The sequence below is a fragment of the Thunnus maccoyii genome, chromosome 8 (assembly GCF_910596095.1).
Source record: "Thunnus maccoyii chromosome 8, fThuMac1.1, whole genome shotgun sequence".
Taxonomy (NCBI): Eukaryota; Metazoa; Chordata; class Actinopteri; order Scombriformes; family Scombridae; genus Thunnus; species Thunnus maccoyii.
The window spans coordinates 30194029-30217837 of NC_056540.1; the positions used below are offsets into that span (position 1 = coordinate 30194029).

The window sequence follows — 23809 nt, forward strand, 5'->3', positions numbered from 1 at the left end:
GTAAATGATGACTTGCAAATTTGCAAAAGCACAACAGAGCAATATTTGTCATTTAAACAAATTCTTCTATTTTCCATTTGCAGGACTGACAGCAGAAATGAATGTCTGCAGGGGTTGCTGAAAGTGTGATTGCATCCTTTTCTCATGCAGTTCTCCACAAGTGATCCAATCTTCCACTTCTAAAAGCTATGGACTGCCAACAACTCTCCGTCTTGATGACCACTCTAAGTCTCTCACCCTCTCTCCGCTTCCTCTAATCACGTACTCTGCCTCTCTCACTGTCTCCACTTCTTCTGATGATCCCACACTGTCTGAAATACAATAATTGATCATCACAATCAGGGAGCCTTTCCTTTCTTTTCCTGTACTCCGTGTCAGGGGTCTGTTTCTGTCCCACCGGCCACCTACCAAGACAACAAGTGGTCTGCATGTCTAGATGCACAAGCAACCAACTGAGAAATTAGAGCTCACAACCCACTGTGATGCTGATGAAAGGAGAGGAAGGAGGGGGGGGGGGAGAGAAGGACAGAAGAGGTCAGGATAAGAGGGGGGTGGAGGAGAGGAGGAAGGACGATAAAGATGAGATGAGTACAATAGAGCAGAATTTGAACAGAAAGGAGATTATGCAGTTTCAAGCTAACTACAATAAAAGGGAGACTTTTATTCAAAATATAGTCACAGTTTACACTCATGAAGGAAGTTTGCTTGTAGCTAAGCAAGAAAAAAGAGCAAGATGACTTTCAAAGACTTTTGAAAAATAAATATGTATTATACATAAAACCCTCAAAGAATGCACTCCTCTGAACTTGAAGGACGATTTGTTTTCAACTCGTAAACCCAGAAATGTGCACAGGTACAGTAAGCAAAAGCATCTTGAGTCTTCCTGAGGTAAATTGAATTACAGTAAGTGTCATCACCTCAATTACAGTAACACTGAGTAAGGGTTTTTTGTTACAGGGTGGTTGGAAAGGGAAATTGAGAAAGGTCTAAAAGAGGAGAGCAGAAAGGAAATGATTTAATACAAAATCAGGTCAGGAACATTTAGTGTTCGCAATCTTGTGACCTGCAAGAGTTTATATGACTAGACATCAATCTGCACCCCTGTCCAAGATAAAATAAAAAATAAAAATAAAAAGATATGGTGGCAATAACTCAGGCAGAAGATCCAAAACATAATGACTATATGAGGATAAAATGCTGGCTGGGACTCCAGAGTCCAAAAGTTCAAAAAGATCAAATAAAAGTTTACTGTTGGTCAGTGCAAAAGCGACATTGCTGACACCAGGTCTACAGAAGGAATCAGAAAGTTGGCCTTTCATGGGATTAAATCTTACTGGCTACTTTTCTTCCTCTCCTGCTGGATGAGGCTGGTCTAAAGACACGTCAGAAAGCATTAAGGAGAGCCGAGAGATTATTAGCCACTCTGCACCAAGCAAACAGAAGAAGAAGAGAAGTGAAATGATGAAGGAATGCGGCTGCACATCTGCACCGTGTTGTTTCCACAGTGATGGAGCACCATGAAAATTTCATATATGGTCTGAGGGATGGAGGTGAGGGTTTGATGAGAAACTGGGCTGAGCTACTACACAATCAAAAGTTTTGTAACTTTCCTCAAAACTTTACACAAATGTTACTGAAGAAGGCTTGTGACTGAAAGCTAGCACTGTCAAAACCCCACAGCAGCCAGAAATAGTGGGTAAGAAAGCTGAATTAGAAGCCAACTCCACCCTCCAAGCTAAAATTTCTAACTTTTTGCATTATTAATTGTGAATAAACAAATTAGTAGTTATAATATGAAATGGAATCTCTCACAGAGAATTATCAGCAGCTCTGCAGCTCTAAGGAGCTTTTAACCCTCTTTCAGCTTCATTTTTTAATATAACCATCAATCATCAACCTCATTTCAACAGCAGCAGGCAGCTGCAAACAAACTCTGACAAACCTGCTGTGCACCACCTGCCCAACATTAAATAGCAGACAGACAAAGTTAGCAACTAGCTGGTGAAGAAGGTGGAACATCCAGCAGCTAAAGAGCCAGGTATTTTTTTCTCAGGAGCTGGCAGAACTCAAATCAGAAGTAAAAGTGCAGTGAATATTAGACTTTTAATTATCAGGTGGACACAAACATGACTCCAGTGGGATGATAGTGTTGCTCTGTGTATTTAGGCTATATTTGCTTGCGAACATGGTTGCCATATCAATTTTGTGAGGTGATAGTACGTCAAGATTAGTGTCTATCTGCTTGTTTTTGAAATTTTCCAGGACTCTAGTGGTCAAAAATTCATACATACAGTTTGAAGTCATCTGGTTTGCTTTGATCTACAGTGCAGACAGGACGACTTGCTACTGTAGTGAGCACCATGGTGAACGAGCTAACCCCCTAGCAAGCAAATTACTACCTGAGTGGTTTTTACCTGCTTGGTGGGAGATTCCTGTGTTAGGCTAGCCTTCACAACAACTTTAAGAGCTTGATAGAGTTTGATACGTCAAAATCAACTATTGACTTTTTGTGACATAAAGGTTCTGCCCTTGAGATGGACTTATAGGACTGAAAGTAAACAAAAAACATAATGTAGCTTGCTCACAGTTAGCTCACTAGCTAACTTTTATAAGCACCGCCATTTAGACAATGACACCACCGTGCACTGCTACTGCATGTGGAGCAGCTCTGGAGATTCAGGGCTGAAGCGACATCAAACTTTTGTATGAACTTCAAAAAAGCAAGGATGAAAAAAGTTTTTTGGTTTGGTCAAGTTTCCCTGGATAGAGACTTTAAAAGTAGCTCATCTTGTCCTGCAGTGCACTAGAAACATAAATGCCAGGTAAGAATTTGGAGCAGTTCAGAGAATAATATCCTGCTGAGAGGACAACTTCTCAGAGCCTGACTTGCATATCCCAACATCAGCTGCTCTGCTGATCAGAATATAAAACACCACAGTCTTCCACATCTTCCCCGTCAACCTCTCTTGTTAGGATCTAATGACAGTCAGCTATCCCGCTGAGCTGTGTGGGATTAGATGGCACAGAGGAGCACGCTGTGCAAAGCGTCACTCGTTGCAAACAAAAACTTCCTTCCCTTTACTGTCACAGTGATACCATCTGCAATTTCAAGCTTAGTTTCAGAGACAGAGATGGGGGGAGTGAGGGTGTCCGTCATTACCCTGGCAGGGTTTGTACCAGGGCACTGCTTTAGAGTGTAGAGGTATTAAGACGGACGCTTTTGATTCGGCCTGTTATGTTATGTTTTTTCCTTTCTTCTTCCTTGATAAGAGGTTTTAAACTATGTGGGGTTCAATCTGACGAGTCCTCGGCTGAGCAATTCTGAGTGCAGCAAGGGTGATGAACCTGGGCTATCTCAATGAAAAAGTTTCGTCAAAACAGAAACAGTTTCATCAGAAATGAACCTTTAACTAAAAACTGTGACTCCACGCAGTCAACAATTTGGGCACAAAGGAAGAAAATGTTTTTATATATGAGGACTGGTGGCACTCTGTTCTTATCTCCAGTACACATAAATGTGTCCTTCTTCAGTGATTGACTTATTTTGTCTTTAGCTTTCAACTCTCTATTTTCTTTAAAAAACATTATAAATCTGTCTTTTGAGTATTAAATACTGGGGATGTTGATCCTTATGCTTTTCACAGATCGAGTAATGGGACAGAGAAGAAATCTAATGAGCTGGCCCGAATATTAGATGACCCTGATTATAAGAGGTTCAGTTTTTGTGAATGACCCCCGTCTCTTACTGTATCAAGGACAGAGGATATCCTCTGTTGTAATTTTGAAAATGAAACTTTATATCAGATTGTCATTGCAATTTTTCTCCAAATTGCATATTTTCCCCTTCAATCTTGGAACTGCACTCAAAGTTTTTTTTTGTTGCAGTGGGTCAGCTAACAGCCTGAAGAGGCTTTTTCTGTAAACTGTGCTGAACACTTTATGTTGACAGTGTACTCTCAGAGAGGCTGTATGGGTGTACTGAGCTGACCTGCAGCTGCGAGCTAACCCAGCACTGAGGCTGAAAACAATGAACCTGCTGCACTGTTTGTCTCAGAACACTAAAACAGGCTTCAGCCTGGACATAGCCACTGAGGCATGAGGGTGAAATACTCAGGCAGGCAGGCGGGCCTGTGGGGAAGTCAACACAACACACATGCACGCGTATGTGAGAGTTGTATGTGTGTACATACTGTACAGCATGTAGGCTCGTCAGCACATAAACATGGGAACTGAATCGTTAAGTGAGATTCTTCCTCTGCTCTAAAAATACACATGCAGAGTAGCCTAAGCTTCAAGGTAAACAGGCCATGGTTTGTATGTGTGTGTGTGTGTGTGTGTGTGTGTGTGTGTGGTGGGGGGGGTTGTTTTTAGGAATGGGATCAGTGTACTGCTAGCTCTCAGTAGATCAGAGGTTTGATTATTTCTGGATGACTGATACCTTCAACGCACCATTCCTCAACTAATTGCTTACATGACTGGAATGAGGAGAAATCCCCACTGTTTGTGTGTGTGTGTGTGTTTGTGTGTGTGTATGAGAGAGAGAGAGAGGGCAAGGGTACATTGAGTATTGACACTTTCCTTCTTTACAGCATGCAGGTGGAATTTTGCATCTCTTTTACAGTATCATAATTCTGTGCTATCTAGTAAATTTTTTGTATTTGTTGACAGGTCAACTGACCACATTTGATCTTTGTCAACAGAACTCTTTGCTTTGCATTCACACAGTTATAAACATTTACACCAGCCAGCTGCCCTTTACAAACTGTGTCTTTTTTGGCTTTTTTGACTGCTGAGCAGCTCCCAGAATTTCTTGGTTCATTGCCTTGCTCACCTTGGACAGCGATTGTTGAGGGATTAGGTATGTTCCCCAAAATGGATATGTACTTTTTTGGAATGAAACCATTGTTTTTTCACATCACTGCATTTGATGTCCATTATTTCTTGTTGGCTAACCAGTCGGTTTGGTTGTCTGGGCAAATGAGATCCTCCTACACTGACGAAAGGAGGTTTTCTTGTATTTATCTGGTGGGAGAACATTCACACTGACACTCTATTAGCTAAACCACCCACAAGAAGGTTGCACAGACTACAAGCATCAGGCTGGAGGCATCAGCACAACTCCAGTTTGCAAGATGAGCTATCCAGGCCAAAAGTTCAGGCAGGGCCAGAAGCTGCTCTGATATTTTCACTTGCTGTTACATTAAAGGATCAGTGTGTAAGATTTAGGGGGATCTACTGGCAGAAATGGAATATAATATTCACAAGTATGTTTTCATTAGTGTATAATCACCTGAAACTAAGAATCATTGTGTTTTCGTTACCTTAGAATAAGCCTTTTATATCTACATAAGGAGCAGGTCCCCTTCCACGGAGCCCGCCATGTTGCACCGCCATATTTCTAAAGTAGCCCAGAATGGACAAACCAAACACTGGATCTAGAGAAGGCCTTTCGTGTCAGGGTTCAGGGTATTCAGTTTGTTGCAATCTGCAACCTCACTGCTAGATGCCACTAAATCTTACACACTGGTCCTTCAAGAACAGAATGGACATCATGGTCATTTGTAGAAGTGGAAGTAAGCAAGTTTAAACTGTAAACTTACAAAGCAAGTACAGCCAAAGTATTGTACTTGATAAGTACATATATAAGTACAATTTTGAGGTTCTCATGCTCGAGTATTTACATTTTGTGCCAGTGTATACTTCTACCCCACCAAACTTCAGAGATAATATTGTACTTTTCATTCCACTATGTTCATTTGACAACTGTGGTTCAGTCAGGAACACTCTCGTCATAGATTAAACCATTTAGTGCAACAAATGGAAAGCAAAGATGCAAGATGCTCCTTGGATTAGACAAGCAGCATGTTAAGCCAAACCAGATTGCAAAAGCATAATATTGAATGATGGACTCTATTTCAGCATTTAGTATGTATTCAGTAGTTTGTCTTGGTCCTACAGGATCATGAGATTTTTAGGTGATGGCAGTTAACCACTGAAACTTCAAAATGTACCATGCATTTAAATGCATATACACTACACTACAAACAAATAATGCATAAAATCAGATCAGATAAAACAACTAATCTAACACATTTACTTTGAAAAAATGTACCAGAGAATTGTATTTCAGTATCTGGATAACATCATATCAGAGGCCCTATGATTTTAAAACCAATGTTTGTCTTCTTTCTGCATGACTGGGGACAAACTCGACCATCAGTTTATCTGCACAATCTTAAAACGTACTAGGTATTTTATGAAAAAGCCTCTCAGTATCAGGATGAGGATTCAATGTAATTTTACTGTAAACACTTGTTTTGACATGTTATTGTAAATATTGGATGTTTACCATGGTCCTCTGGGTTTTAAACCACTGTTTGTTGTTTCATCCATCCCTCTGTCAAACATTAGAGCAGACGCATTACAGGATGATTTTAATAATTACTGATGCCCTTTGGCAGTGCTGTCCTCTGATGACACACGTTGCCAGGAGAGGAGTCCTACCGAGTTGACATGAAAGCATATCATAGGCTTTCATACGCACACATAGACAGACGATTCCACAAGTAAAACATGCTGAAACTCAGGCAAAACTATCACTCACATAGACACATGGAGGCAGCTGGTGTTCCTAATGTTGCCAGCAGAAGACTAATTGAACATTTATGTCAGAGTTTGGTCCTGTCAGCTTCGCCTTGCTCAAACGTAGGTCTCATGTTCTCTCCACTCAGGCTTATTGGCAAAACTTTAATGTTTATTTAGACAGATTTTTTTGGCCATTTAGGGTTAGAGGTTTTAAACACAACACTGACACTGACACTGACAGAGCAACATTTTCATTCATTTGGAGTTGTGTGTCTGGCCAACTGATGAACTGTAGTCCTATAATCACTCTCGTTGTGGTTTCCACCAACTCTTGAGGGAAATATCTAGCTATTTAGCAGTTAAATGTTCCACTGTGTTCACCAACTAGTCCCTAACTTTGTATGTCTGTTGTTCGGTGTTGGGCAGGTAGTGTACAGAGTGTTTATCAGAGCTTTGTTTGCTGAAACCAGGAAACCATGTTGATGAAAGCGCTGTGACTCAACTAAAATGGTAAGTCGCGGCCATGAAACCAAAACAATGAGCTAAAAGAGGTGAAATGCTCACTGCAGTGTACACCGCTGTTGCATATGAATAAATTAATTAGCTTTAAAAAATGGCAACATTTACTTCAGCCATCCCTTGCGTGATTATTCAGACTTTTTAATCAGCAGCTCTGATCTGTATACCCACCAATATCCTACTGCACAACAACCTTATAAAACACATATCTGCCTCATGAAAGTTTAAACATACAGTCAGTCACATATAAAATCCCAAAAGAGCTTCATCAGTGGGATTTAAAACACTCATATAAATGTAAACAAACCAAAAAATATACACCAAATATACTCAGCTGGCACATTAAAAGCCTAATTCAACACTTAAATAAGTATTAAATGAACTGTATTCTACTTTAATTAATAAGGCTTCATTTATCCTAAATTATTGTTTTCTAAAAACACAAAAATATCAGCAAAATTGTATTTAGTTTAAGATTCATCCTGTGTGAGTCTGTACACCAACAGAAACATTAGGTCAATGATTGTCATTGGGTACGTTTACATGCACTCTAATATTCCACTATTGTTATTATTATATGACAATATTCTGAATTTGATACAGGTCATGTAAACAGTATATTCTGTTTTGATATTCTGAATTACGCCTTATTTCAAATGTAGCATTTTCCGATTAAGACATGAGGGATATGCAGGTATTATTCTGGTTTTAGGAGCATTCTTTAGTCATGTATGCAGCGCATTCAGAATATGCATTTTAATTGGGCTTTTTAACACAGTTTGCAACACACAGCCCTCTTGCCTGTTTACCTCTGTGCAGGCAAAATGACATATGCTCCATGATGGAAATAGAGGGGATTGGTTATTATCCTGACTGACGGTGTGATGCACCAAAAACACTCAGCAGTATAGTAAACATCATGGGACAACTTAGGTACCGGATGTGCCTATAACTATATGCCTTTGGAGATCTTGTGATTCCCGTTCTCACTGAAGCAGAGGGAAACCCTGAAAACCCTCTGCATGTAAACGAGAATATTAGTGGAATACTCATTTTCATTAGCCATGTAAACAGCTTAGTAGGAATATTGCCTTTTTTGGAATAAGAGCAAAAACCAGAATATTTTGTGCATGTAAACGTGGTCATTTTGAGAATTGACAACAGAAGTGCCAATTGAGGAAAGCCAAATCTACCATATGGATATATTTACAGGCTGTGCCAAGGTTTTATCATAAATACGGAGGAGTGGGATGTCATGTTCTGTGTGGGAAGATAAGAGCCCAGCTGATGCCATGTGCACAGGAGGATTATATTGTAACTGTATTTGTTCATATGGAGTTTTACGTATGCAAACTCTTCTGTGCTTGTGAAATAAGCCTTTACAGGGACTGAAACCATGATTAACTGGCTGACCTACAATGCTGTGTGATCTGCAACACACTGTCTCTGCTGACTGAATGAAACCACAAACAGTTTACTGGGAGTTTAATCTGATCCTTAACTCGTTGACTTGTTAGTGGTTTCAATCAACCAGTTGGTCAGTCTGTTGGGCGATCAGTCAGTCGACTGGTTTGGTCAAGATATCACTCTAATGATTACTTAATAATAATTACTAATGATTAATACGCTGATTAGCAAAGAATACAATCTGTAAAATAATATGCATATAATACAACAGCAACATCAGTATGTAGTAATGTAATTTTTCTCTGTTATATCATGTATATATTACATCTCTGAATGATAAGCATTTCCCATAGCTTTTGATCATATTATATGGTCCGCATCATGGATTTTGCTCAGTTGTCATGGAAATCAATCTGTTTGATTCTGTTTATCTGCTGATCATTTCCATGACAAACTTCATTTGCTGATGAAAGCTGTATGGTAGTAAGTGGACCTTGAGTTGGGTTTTCTATTGTCAAACAACATTTCTGATGTTTTTGTGAATTGTGGTTCTAGTTTCTAAACAAAGTTAATTGATCTGTAAATAATATTGTATAATGAATATTGTAATGCACATGTGCGCAGAGTAAATGTAAAAGATGTAAAGAGTAAAAATGGCTGAAAGCAAACAAATAAGTAAAATAAAAGTCTGCAGCTTTTGTAAAGTTTTATGTTCATTGTTATTATTTTGTGAGAGAACAAGATGTGGATGTGATGCTGATCTGTCAGCACATGAATGCTACATAATCCTGAATCTGACCCAAACTGTTCAAATTTTCTTCAAATCTCTTTGTAAATTCATGAGATTTTTGCTAACAGACAGAGACATAAAAAAAGACAAAAAAGATCATTTTTTCAAACATTTTTACATTTCCTTACCAGTGACTAGTGACTTGCAGGTGTGCCAATAATTACAAAGAAGGATGTAATCTGAGGTTCTTATACTGCCACAAAACCTCTGAGAAAGGAGTCTGAAGCTGATAGCTCGGCGTACAACAGCTAACCCTAACCCTAACCCCCTAACCCTAACCCCCTAACCCTAAACCTAATCCTAAACCTAACCCTAATCCTAACCCTAACCTTAACCCTAACCCCCTAACCTTTACCCTAATCCTAACCCTAACCTTAACCCTAATCCTAACTCTAACTTTAACCCTAACCCTAATCCTAACCCTAATCCTAACCCTAACCCCCTAATCCTAACCCTAACCTTAACCCTAACCCTAATCCTAACCCTAACCTTAACCCTAACCCTAACCTTAACCCTAACCCCCTAACCTTTACCCTAATCCTAACCCTAACCTTAACCCTAATCCTAACCCTAACTTTAACCCTAACCCTAATCCTAACCCTAACCCCCTAATCCTAACCCTAACCTTAACCCTAACCCTAACCTTAACCCTAATCCTAACCTTAACCCTAACTCTAATCCTAACCCTAACCTTAACCCTAATCCTAACCCTAACCTTAACCCTAACCTTTACCCTAATCCTAACCTTAACCCTAATCCTAACCCTAACCTTAACCCTAACCCTAATCCTAATCCTAACCCCCTAACCCTAACCCTTAATAATGAAGTTAACCTTTTCCTAAATCTGAAGCTGATAGCTCGGCGTACAACAGCTAACCCTAACCCTAACCCCCTAACCCTAATCCTAACCCTAACCCCCTAACCCTAAACCTAATCCTAACCCTAACCTTAACCCTAACCCTAATCCTAACCCCCTAACCCTAATCCTAACCCCCTAACCCTAATCCTAACCCTAAACCCCTAACCCTAATCTTAACCCTTACCCTAACCCTAATCCTAACCCTTAATAATGAAGTTAACCTTTTCCTAAGTCTGAAGCTGATAGCTCGGCGTACAACAGCTAACCCTAACCCTAACCCCCTAACCCTAAACCTAATCCTAACCCTAACCTTAACCCTAACCCTAATCCTAACCCCCTAACCCTAACCCTTAATAATGAAGTTAACCTTTTCCTAAATCTGAAGCTGATAGCTCGGCGTACAACAGCTAACCCTAACCCCCTAACCCTAATCCTAACCCTAACCCCCTAACCCTAATCCTAACCCTAACCCTAACCTTAACCCTAATCCTAATCCTAACCCCCTAACCCTAATCCCCTAACCCTAACCCTAACCCTAACCCTAATCCTAATCCTAACCCCCTAACCCTAAACCTAATCCTAACCCTAATCCTAACCCTAACCTTAATCCTAATCCTAACCCCCTAACCCCCTAATCCTAATCCCCTAACCCTAACCCCCTAACCCTAATCCTAACCCTTACCCTAACCCTAATCCTAATCCTAACCCCCTAACCCTAACCCTAATCCTAACCCTTAATAATGAAGTTAACCTTTTCCTAACCTTAACCAAGGTGTTTTAGTTATCTAAACATAACAATGGAGATGGCAGACCACAAAACGCTCAAATGTTTTTGAAACAATCATACAGGTCAATGTGTCTCTGTCTCATTGTTGAACCATCTGCAGCAGTGGACGTATAACAAAAACCCTCACAATCCACATCTCCTCACAGTTCTTTTCTTTCTTCTCTCTACATATTTCATCCACTTCAGATCTCTGCATGAGACGTTGTGGCAACGAGGAGCGAGAACAGAATGGAAAATTTCCTACCGAGCAGAGTTTTCTACCTGGAAGGGAGGAAAAATTGCACTTCTGCAGCAACGAGTCCCGTGAGATGAGGGGAAATATCTTCATATTTATATGATGCTCAGGCAGAAGAAAATAAACAGACCTCAATCAACAGATGAGAAGTAATCATGAATGAAACCTCAGAGAGACAGAATAAGTGTGTGTGTGTGTGTGTGTGTGTGTGTGTGTGTGTGTGTGTGTGTGTGTGCTGCTGATTCATGTGTTGGGTTTCTGTACAAGTTTGTATAACAGCAAAAGCCAGGAGAGGGAGTGTGTGTGTGTGTGTGTGTTTATGTGCTTTAGAAGGACAGAAAAAGGAAGGAAACAAACAGATCCTCTTTCTCTTCTTTCCATCTCACATCGTGCAGCACAAAAACCTTCACAAAGTTAACGTCATATATATAACAGTGCCTACACATGACCTGGGGTGAAATTGCTTCATGCCAGCTGTTTTATTTCTAATCACAGAGTGGTGCCGCCCACCTTGGCTGCCGCGTTACCCGTAGCAACATGCGCCGCTCAATTTTTCCACTGAGGCGCCTTGATGAAAAGTTCAAATGATTTCTAACTTTAAACACGTCGCAGTCGACCTTTCAAACTCACAACCATTGATTCTGTTACTGATGTTAGCAGGTGTTGCCAGGAGAAACAAAAATATCTCAATAATGTGAGAAAAAGTATCTCGCAACACCAATATAAGTTGTCAGAGTGTAGGTGTTCACAGTGACGCACCAATTATTGTGCTCATCATCATCAGGCTTAAAAATATCGGAGAGATGTTGTTTTAAAAGGGCATGAACACTTTCTTATACAATTTAAAGTTATAAAATGACACTACTCATAACTTATTTGTGCACAAACAGTAAAACAGACTTAGCATTCACAAAGTTTGTCAAACTTGCAACCAATCAAATGTCTGCTTTGAGATTTCTAGTGGTGACTCAATTTCTTCTAACCTATAGCTTTAGATCAATTACAGATAAAGACATGGATAAAATTACTAAAACGCCTTTACTTTGAGTGCTGGGCAATCAAAAGACATATTTCTTCAAAGGATCTATGGAAAGGGAAACTTATTTAAGATAGCAAAAAAGAAAATGTTAAGTTTTGATGTAGAATCTTTATCAAGCTGCCGCAAAGGTCAAATGATACACCAGTTCCCAAAAGTTGGTCAAGTTGCCCCTTTTGATCACTGATATTCATTACTCACTTTTACATGTGTGTTTTTGATACAAATTTTACAGATGTTAAATGTTAAAGTAAGTAAAACACAACCATAAATAATGGTAAGTTGGGAAAGATATAAAAACCGTCCTATCCATCACAAATTAAAACGCTCATGCTCATACACATTACTTAACATCCCCCTCCACTCAAAAATATGTTTTTCCTTTTGTTCCTACAGTTGGCTGTTTGAGCTTCACTGTGCAGAATGATGTATGTGCAGAGTTTGATACTTAAAGGCTGTTTTCACTTTCAGCTGCTGAAGGAGGAAAGTTTATCTTTGCTCATCAGAAACCTGAGTTTAAGGGGCAGCGTACCTTTCATGCATGATTTGTGATATCAAAACTAGCATAGAAGCTAATCCTGTTCCAACAGGAAATTTACACAAGTGTGATGTGGAAACTCCAGTGCTCAAACACTGAGAACAGACTTCACAGTGACGTAGGAGACACCTTGTGTTCGGCAGTTAAACTTCTGAAATGAAATATATTTGCATATTTATAAATTTTGGAATTTTTAATGAGGGAGAAAGAGAAGATGCCAAATTTCAGCCACATTATTATTCCAAGCAGAGTATTTTTATGTCTTAAAATATGTCTGGAGGGCATTTTTAAGAACAGGAACATCCATTGTCCTTTTACATTTTCAAACTTATGTAGTGTTTTGTTTTACTTATGTTGTACTACATATAGTACTTGCTTCAATACGTTCACAACAGGTTTATACCTATGAACATATGGAACAGGGCAAATGCAATATACTAGATATGTTTGGTCTTTTATCACATCTAATAAGTAATGACAGTTGGTTGCAAATCCTGCACACTGGGCCTTGAAGGATGTCTTTGTGAAACCTGCAGATACTCAGAATCAACAATGTAAGAAATTCACTTTAGAAACAATTTGTTTAGATGTGAATACACCTAAACATTATTGACATATGATATAATTGTGTGTGAAAAATAAATGGCTGCATGTTTGGTATAAAATGATGGACGCCAACTTAACTAATATGTCTTCACAGACGCATGCAGCAGCTGTGAACCGCAAATGGATTGTTTATGCTGAATTTATATTGTGTGTGTATATGCAGATATGAACCAGATGCATCCATACTGTTTATGGTAATTGCCGTCTTTCATCTTGGCAGAGCTGACAGACGTGCGTCTTTGAGAAAGGGAGAGAGAGAGAGAGAGAGAGCTAGAGACAGAAGAACAAACAGAAAAGAGAGACGGAGTAGTGCAGACAGAGATGGTGAGCTTAGCGAGACAGCAGCCCACACAGCGAGTCAATTCAATTAGGAAGTGAAAATCCTTCCTGACCAGTTTAATGTGGTTACTGATTGAGGACAGCTCTCTAGTTGCTCAGTATACATTTGTCTCTTGCGTATTCCTTCGTAATCCACTTACCATGTAAATGATCAGTCATCGTTTTGAGCAAAAATGTATTCAAAAGTCAAATAAGTTAAAAAAAGAACACTTAATTGCAACATCTATGGTTTGACTCCCAGCCACAGGAACCTTGTTGCATGTCGTACCCTCATCTCTCTCTCTCCCTGTGTTTCCTGTCTTTCACCACTGACAAATAAAAGCAGGAATTCCCAAAAAAAAAAAATCTTAAAAAAGTTATTCAAATATCTTCCACAGTTACAGACTTTTTAGAAAAAAAAGAAATCCCTCTTCGCATCTTGATGAAGAGTGTTTTCCTGTTCAATATGTGGAATTATAATAACAAAAAGAAGGAATCTGGGACTAAAAAGACTGTAACTTTGAAAGATATTGTCTGGTATTGACATATCATCATCAAATAAACTTTTGAATACCTTTTTGTATAAGAGGACTATGGATTTTGTCCCCAATAATTTACATTAAAAATGCATTATTAAGGGATCTCTTAATGGTCAGTATGAACAGGAGGGATGATTACAGCATGAAAAGCAGTGTTCATTTGGGCTCCTGACTGTTTTTTTAGGACAGTCTTGAACAATTGTGAATCTATCCTTTAAGGTTTATTTTAGCTTTTGGCGTGTGATTGGGGAAACAACAACGATGTCTGATGAAGGCTCTGTCCTGAAACATGTGCAGACTCATCAGTGTGTCAGCTATTTTTCACAAAATAGATTCAAAATCATGAATCGTGACTGTCCTGAAAAGAATTGTTTAACTTAACATCACTGATCTTTAGCTTTAGAGCTGCTACAACTCCCACATTTGCACTGTAATGACCTTGGATGCTAAAGTTGAGCTACATTGCGTGCAGAGATCTATTGAGAAGACATGAAGCATCTTTGTATCTAGTGTTGTGAAAAGATCTTGTCTCCATGTGCCCTTCACTTTCTCCTTTTACTAAAAGTGGATTCAAGTGTCTCTCTCAGTACGTACTTACGTCACTAAGTGAGAAGAATCCTTCAGTTCTCTTGTGAATTGTCATTTCCAAGTAAAATGGCTACAATAATGGATTCTCCATACAGATCTTTTACCGTCAACACACAATAATACATCCTTGTATATCTCTTGCCAATAGCCGACCGCAGCAATAAAAGCCAGCATGCATGGCCACTGAAAATGAAAAACACTCCACAGTCATTTAATTTAACTGTAAAAAAAAAAAAAGCCTCTTCGGAGCAGCTTCTCGAAGGTTCACTGCACGCCAAACAGCAGCAAAATGCACGAAGGGCTATCGGAGACGGCTGACGATGGAATGCACGCACACACAAACACACACAAACATACTAAATAAACACATATACACTTTCACTCGAAGATACAAGCATGCACACAAAGACTGAGTCAAAATCACAGACATAAATTTGTATAAATGTGAACACAGATGCTTAAATACGCACACACAAGAAAACTACACACACAGTAATGCAAATGTCTACATATATTTGCATGCAAACACACACTGTGCTTTTAAATGTACACTAATAACTAATCATATAACTGGAAGTGACTCCATACTTGAAAAATAAAAGATCAAAAAAAAAAAAAGGTTTAACTGAACTAAAACCTTGAAGCCTTTCAGCTTTAAAGTTGCATTTAATTAACTAAGTTTTAAAATTTCTTTGATGAAACCACTTTTACTTTCTCAATCCAATTACATTTTGAATCAACGAACAAAGCTTCGCACTGTAATACATCAGTTTTAGTTTAACCCGGCGCCGGCATCCTTCAATTGAACTCTGCAGAGTCAACTTCTGCAACATAAACAGCCTGAATTCAGCGTGATGCCGCGTTTGACAGGTCCAATGACAAGAGAGTGTCACTGACTGCCCGGGTCACCCCTGCCAGCGACTCATTTTAAATTTCCAGCACAAAGATATCTGAAGCACTCAGCACTTTCCTTTAGATACCAGAAGAAAAAGAAGCCTAGTGTGTGAAGAGAAGATCCTGACTGACACATGACCTACTGTCTGACACTTTGCAGAGACCAAAGCTCTATAATATCACTCCCCCCCCCCACCCACACACACATACTCTCATTCATAAACCGTCAGCACACACACACACACAATCTCCACAGCTCAGGCACAGTTTTAAGTCCTAAACTGCAGCCACTTAAGAAAAGCCCCAGTTCATGCAATTTCCCACTTTCATACACACTTAATTTGATTTATTCATCCACAACCGCAGCGACGAAGACCTTAAATGTTGTCATGTGGATGCAGGGACGCTGTACTTCTATAACAGGCGTTTAAGTTGTTAAGTTTCCTCTGCAACCTTTTGATTGAGAAAAAAAGAGAGAAATATGAGTAGAATCCTTCACGATGACACCTCCACAGTGGTGACGGGGGCTGGATTTCAGGTGGCTGGTTAGTTGAGTGCATACAGCAGTACCATTTAAAGAGCTATGACAACTTTCACTCACTTATAGCTCTGAAAATGGCGCTGCGATCTGCAACAGAAGAGTCCAAGGTCTCTCAGCTGGCAACGTCAAGATGTTCATCATATACGTAGCGGCAGTATACACACTCTGAGGCCTCTCACACGTACGCACACATTTCTCTCAGACACAGCCAACGACCGCAGTTTAGCGTCAGTCAGATGGTGCTATGAGGTTATTTTCTTCTGTCCGGACGTATTAAATTCATGTCAGGATGAGATGAAATGAAAGTCACAATGGAAAGAAAAACAACAGCGGAGCAGCGGAAAATGTCAGTGACAGGTTTGCAAACATTCAGACACTTTCTGCATGTCAGCAGAAAGTCTGCGGAAAACAAATGCTCTGAGTTTGTGAATTTTGATGTGAAAAACTGAACCAACTGGACACACACACACACATTCACTGAGCGCTGAGGCTTTTTTGGCTCTTTGTAAGTTTACTTTGTTGAGAAAGTCATTGTTTTGCACCTTGTGAATACAAATGCAGGAAAATGGGGACAACAGTGACTTGAACAAGGTTACTGGATTCTTTGTATGAGTTTGGTGCTTCAAATCTCCCCTGAAGTTATGGGTCACATACTTATACAGTACATTCTCATCACCATTTCAGTTCGAGCAACTCTCTAGGAGTCAAGTTTCAAGTCTTTCATGATTAAGCAAAAAGTGTGTATGACCAAGAGAGGGAGAATCACACAACCTTTGGACACGACCCACAGATCTGACTGTCTAATAACCCGTCAAGGAGACAAACAGAGTTGAGAAGCGATGTCATTACATCTGAGCAGTCTGCCAGAAGCAAGAAGTGGAGCAGAGACACTCAAATGGACGATCGAGGGGAATATGGAAGCCTAAAAACTCTCTGTCTGTCTCTGTATCGCTCCCATCCTCCCATCTCCATCACAAGCTTCCCTCATATTAGCATGTTAGCATGCCGTTAGTTTTAGAGGTGTTCTGTCAACTGAAGGCACTATGTTGTTTGTTTGTTGTGTTCTTCATGACATTTAGTGACTGTATTTGTACATTTGCACATATTGAACAATTAAATTCTCTCACTTTTTTGCCTTTCATGGCTCCCCTCCTGTTTGTTTTCAACCTATAGAGACCATGAATGTCTGCTGAGATATGACCTGCCATCCCATCTGCCTGAGAAATTAATTCATCATTCCAGAGCTAAAAGGGAGTTTGGTTCAGTCTTTGGGGTTAGCTACATGTCAGAGAGTTCAAACAGACAGCATCTGGAGGACAACGCCACTTCTGAAGTGTGGTACATATATTTTGTATAATATTCAGATTTAACCTTTCATCTGGCAACAAATGTATTAATATCCAACATGACTTCTTTATCAACAAGATTTGAACTGTCTCTTTACCTTTTAATCTTATGTTTGCCATGTGTTTGACACTCATATACTTTCTATTATCTTCCAACTCTTGCATGTAAAATTATATGTTTTAGGGATTCTTAAATGATCCTCATTGTAATTTGCTTGATAATAAAATTGCTCACTAACTGGTGAAAGTTTAAGTGTAAATGTCATAAAATAAATGTGGATCCCTGGAGTCATGACAAGTGTTATACGCAGACAACACAGAGCTCTAAGATTAATCTCATCAATTTAAAACCGTTTAAGTCCGCGCTTCTCGCTCTATTAATTCACATGAATTATTTTTAAAACTTTCCGGAAAATGTTAGCGCTGCTGTTTAGTAAAGGAGATTAGAAAACAAGTGTGAGCTCGGCTTTGAATTCTGCACTCAAGCCTCTCCCCCTGAGGCAATACATGGGAATGCCAGTGCTTCTTTTCCTCAACATTTATCATGTGCTACTCCAGAACGTTATGTAAAAGGCTCTAGATTTCACATATCCTTGCCTGCCCTTGTCCTTTGTACGTTTGACTGCTGTAACCGATATTTATTCATTTAACAACGATGCTCGAAGGTTCCTGCCTAAAGATTACAACAAAATGAAAAGTAGAACTTATGCAATGTGATGAAACAGCCAGTCTAAATGAAATAATATTCTATCTAGTTTGTTTTTCAGGCCAAAATATTCACTTATTAACATGTCAACATTTGAATAAATTGCCTTTTCTTGTATTAACTCCATATAAGTAGAAATAAATAAGTAGAAATAGAAACAATGAACCACTTCAGTAATTAAATAATATGGGTGGAGGTGCAAACATACACCTCCCACTCTACTGTTTATATTCTTTCATTATGTGTGTCACATAAACAAACCTAAAAACTATCTCTAATTTTTGGATGGACATCATAAAGTCTCTACTTCACAGGCCAAAAGGTTAAACGGATATCCTGTTGGTTTAGTTCTGAGTGATGTGACCTGTTTCAGCTGTTATATTTAGGAACCAGTAAGACCATAGCACGCCTTTTGCACCGCGTCTGTCCATGCATCATCTCCTCTGTGGCCGTTTGTGCACTCTCTGCAGCTATTAATGTGTACATACTGCTGTTGTTTCATTGGCGAGGGAGTTGCCATCACACCCTGTGGACAAATTACAGCGAGCAGCCACCCGACACGGATGATACAAAGAGAGGCCTTGTGTCTTTTCTTTTTTTTTTCATATTTTCAGCAATGGCATTTATGGAAGCACATTGCACTCGCTGAAGGCAAAACACTGAGGCCTTATCTTGTAATTATGACTTAGTATCGCTTAATGATGCGGAAAGGTCTCATAATCACAAGAAAATATATCATAATTGCAAGGAAAGAGATATTCTGATCTTGTTATTGTGATATCTTGTAATAATGACATTTTTTCTTGTAATTACAAGATCCGGATCTCGTAATCATGAGAATCATAATTACTATCGATATAAACCACAAGTTTTTATTTTCTTTTTATCCTTGCTCTGTCGTTTTCTGATCTTCGGGATATGGAGGATTCATTTATTGCTGCTGTATTTTGAAAGGAGGTGGGAGAGGAAGTGATTGCCTCAGTAGAAGCACACAGCAATGAGCTAATCGTTAAGAGGAGCCAGTCAGTGCAACTGCAGACCGTGATGTTTCAAATTTGACAATGTATGCATGAAGTTATTCCTGTAAGCCACAATGACTGAATGAATTTCTGAAGTCTGTGCAAGGAGGTATGTGCAAGAATTCATAAACTGCACTGAATGCATACATAGAGGAGATATATAGATAGATAACATATATACACACACACACAGATGAGTCTGGATCTGTGATCATGAGAGTCATTCAGAAACATTTCAGGGAAAAAAATATCTACCTTCTATCTGTCTACAGGGTTTTTGAAAGGAGAGAGACACTCTCAAATCTAGAGGTATAAGAATAAAAAGCATAAACTGTCTAAGACCTGTCACTGCAAGTTTAGGATTTTTAAACAAACAAATAAGAGGCTTCATTTCTGATTTTATTTCAGATACCCGAGGGCTTTTTCAAATCTGAAACCAATCAAAACAGCCGGCTCTGAGCGAAGACGGGAATCAGATCAACAGCCAGAGAGAAGATTAGCAGACAGGTCACACACACACACACACACACACACATAAAATGATCAGAAAAAAAAGAGCGACAAAGGGATAGAAGACAGCGTAGAAGCCAGGAACAGACAAATGAGAAAATGAGTGGAAAGAAATGAGAGAGGCAATAAGGCAGAGAGAAAATAAAATGGAAAAGATAGAAACACTTGTGCTGTGAATGAAAACACACATTCACACACACACACACACACACACACAGGTAATGGAAAATAAGCTACAGAATATGGAGAGTTTTTATCTGAACCATTTATCATCTTCCCTGGAGTTTTTGTGCTTTCTCGTCTCGCAGGTTTCCATGGATTGTGGTTGCGTCTGCTGCTGGTCCTGCTTGTCGCCCACTGCTACTATTATTATTATTATTAGTCATATTTCTATTATTATAGTTGTTGTTGTTATTATTTTTGTTGCTGTGCATCTCTCTCTCTCTCTCTCTCAACCTAACCGGTCAAGGCAGACGGCCGGAGGTTTCTTCCCGTTAAAAGGGAGTTTTTCCTCGCTGCCGTCGCCAAGTGCTGCTCATGGGGGGAATGTTGGGTCTCTATAAATTAAAGAGTACAGTCTAGACCTGCTCTGTATGAAAAGTTTCACAAGTTAATTTCTGTTATGATTTGGTGCTCTCTCCTGATACCCAGCCAGCCTCAGAGACAAAAGATGCAAACACACGCACTCTGCTATTACCTGCTATCTGTGTCTGCTGTCTTGGTGATTCACCTGTCTTCTTCTTTGTTCTACAGGTGTGTCATTAATCCTTACTGGGAACACCTGGCACATGTTCCCAGGAAGTTCCAAGGAATTAAAGTCCGAGCTGCAGCTGACAGCTTACAACATACCCAGACCATTTCACCACTCATGCACACCTCACACTGCTGATTCTACTGATATCCACACCTCACACTTTGTTTGAGACTTTAAGTTATTTATTTTGTTAAAAATGTACTTCTTTTTGTTATAACATTAACACTGGTATGTCTACTATCTGTTGTGGCCTGAGAGCCGGGTCATAACACTGTCTGCACTCCTGACGTCACCACTTCTAACCGGTAATCTTTCTGCTTATGTTCCTCAAGCCCATCAGTCCTTGGATGCTGTTCTTTAAATATTATTGTAATTCTATTATTCTGTCTTTCAGACCTCCCGGGTCCAGAGAGATTCAACTGAAAGTTTCCATCAACCACCTGCTGGCTTTGCTCCGACACCACCACCACCAGCATCCAGTCTCCAGGGGGACCCTTTCCTATCTACAATCTTCAAAAGGGCCAACGCTGAATGAATATCGCCAAAGTCTTTCTCTGTGTAACCTCCATGAATATCATTATACACCTCTGATCGACCTCGTCCTTATTGAACCAAACGGAATTGTGACTTCAACCCTAAAAGCACCGTAACCCACAAACAGCCCTTTGAAGAAGTGTGGGCTGAACAAGCTGTTCTCACAATGTTCTCAAAATGTCATGGACTAAAACCTAAATCTGCCCTCACAAAGATAGATGCACCTGGGCACACACACCAATTTCAAAAAAAAAAACTTTCTGCTTATGTGTTTTCTCTTGCTTATAGTGGAGCAGAAGGAGTGGGGGCTTCATACATTGCTCCTGTGCATGACACACACATTATTTACTGTTACAGTTAGGTAATAGTTGAATAGTTTCTCCATTTCCCTGAAGAAATACCTGCAGGATCTTGGGATTTTTAGCATGTGTGAGTGCCTGTGCATTTGCAAATTGAAGAATACTGTGTGTTTTTACACAGATGTGTTCTCCAAAGCTCACTGACACCTGCAAAGTACACATTACAGTAATATAACTGGAACATCTCTTCATCTGCAGTGGTTTTAATGCAGATATGGCTGTTTATTTTATATTTAATATTCTTGAGATTTAGGTTAACAAGGCGAAATGCAACATCTGTAAATGTAAACTGTGCTGAGGTTTAACTAATGGTTCCATCAGAAACGCAGACCTCCCAGATCAGACCAACAGGAGCGACTGCACACCTGCGTTCAACAGGTGCAGAATTGCCTGCATGCAACAGATTTTCCTTCCCTACCACTGCATATAGTAATAACTTCAATCCAGCTCTCTAAAGATGGTCTGTGTGGTTGGAGTTTTTCTATTTCAAAGATTGATTATTTTTAATAAGAATTGCTGTTCTACTAAAAATATTACTACATAATCTCATAGATATGAAATAATAATATTATACGATTAGAAAAAATATTTTATGATGAAGTGCTTTATCATATATCGTTAATGTGGTTTACTGTTACATGGAGACTTTGTATAATTATTGCATTAAAGCCTGGCTTCTTACACAACAGATTTCACAAGTCAAACCTTTGTGATTTAAATCAGTATGTGTGGAATTTGAAAGTTCCAGTCTCTGGTGCCCCTTTGTAGTGTTATCAAAAAGACAATCTGGCACATTGCTACCGCCAATACAGAACAATTCTCACAAAAACTTGAGAATAATTTGAAAGATGTGGAGGAGGAAGAAAAAAGCAGAAGTTCAGTTCCACTCTTGCCTCTTTTTGTGACGGGAACAAGAGAGAAATTGTAAAGTGTAAAAAGTAGGATTTTTCTTTTGTGTTTAAAAAACAAATGACTGCTTGAATATGAAGAGTTCATAACACACATGAAAGCCTTGTCTTCATCAGTACAGTAGGAACTCCTGGAGTTGTGTTTTTTCTATATTTCTGCAAATTATTATATAAAACATTTCTTGATGGGCATTTCTGCTCACAGTTGAAACATCTGACCTGAGTGTGTGTGTGTGTGTGTGTGTGTGTGTGTGTGTGTGTGTGTGTGTGTGTATGTGAGTGTGTGAGGCAGCAGACTCACTTGATAGAGCCTTGAGACGCCCTAGACATACAGCAGCTAGACAGGTACTGGCCTGGTGTTGCAGAACCAGAGCAGCAGCTTGGAGGCAGAGGAGCAGCCGCTGGAGAGACAGGAGGAGGAGGAAGAGGAGGAAGAGGAGGAGGAAATAAAAGGTAGAGAGAGATACGACGAAAAAAAGCAGGAACACGACGAAGGAATAAGAATGGAAGCAGCGGTGGAAGGACATAATGATAAAACATAATGAAAATAGGAGAGAGGAGGCAGACAGGAGATTAATTGGGAAAGATAAAAAAAAATAATTCAGGAAAAGAAGGGAAAGAAAGAAAGGAGGTGTAGCCAGTGAGAGAGAGGAAATAAAAGAAATTACAAAGCAAATGAAGAAGGAAGGAGAGAGGAAAGAAAGAAATGTAACGTAAAAAGGATGAAATAATGAAGACAGAAAAGAGAGAAATAAAAGATATAAATAAAAGAGAAGAATAAAAACATGAAGACAAAAGGTAAGAAGTGAAACAAGGGATGAACAGACACAAACAAAGTGAGTAAATAATTCAAAAAAGGAAGAAAACGGATAGATGAAGGGAGGAAAAAAGACAAAATGGGGGATAAAAAAAAGAAAATGAGGAATATTAAAATAAAACGGAGACAGAAAAGAAAAGACAAAGGATGTCACAATGGGAAGCAAGAAGAGGAAACATAAGAGACGAAAAATTATGAAAACAGAGAGGAAAAAAAAAGAAATACAGAGAACAATGCAAGAAACAAAGAGGAAGGAGAGGCATACGAGGAAAACAAAGGAAACATAAAAGGTAAAGGAAAGTAGAGGAGGAAAGGAAGAAGGGAATAAAAAAAAGGAAGGGAGAGAGGGAGGGAGGGAGGGAGAGAGAAAGGGAAAAACAAGGTTAGTTTACACCCAGACGACCCATCAGACAGCAGACAAGACAAGACTTCTGTATGTGTGTGTGTGTGTGTGTGTGTGTGTGTGTGTGTGTGATTATGATAGTACTGGGAGCATCATCATTACTCAAAATGTAATTAAATTTCATCATATGGGCTACATTCTAAAACAATGTATAGAGTACACACACACACTCCTAAACACACACACACACAAACATATACAGAGAATCCAA

General features: G+C 39.3%; 1 protein-coding gene across 1 annotated transcript in view; it reads right to left on the reverse strand.

Moving 5' to 3' along the window:
- htr4 (5-hydroxytryptamine receptor 4) overlaps positions 1 to 23809 on the reverse strand; it is a 174152-nt gene that overhangs the window by 7827 nt on the left and 142516 nt on the right. The window lies entirely within an intron of this gene.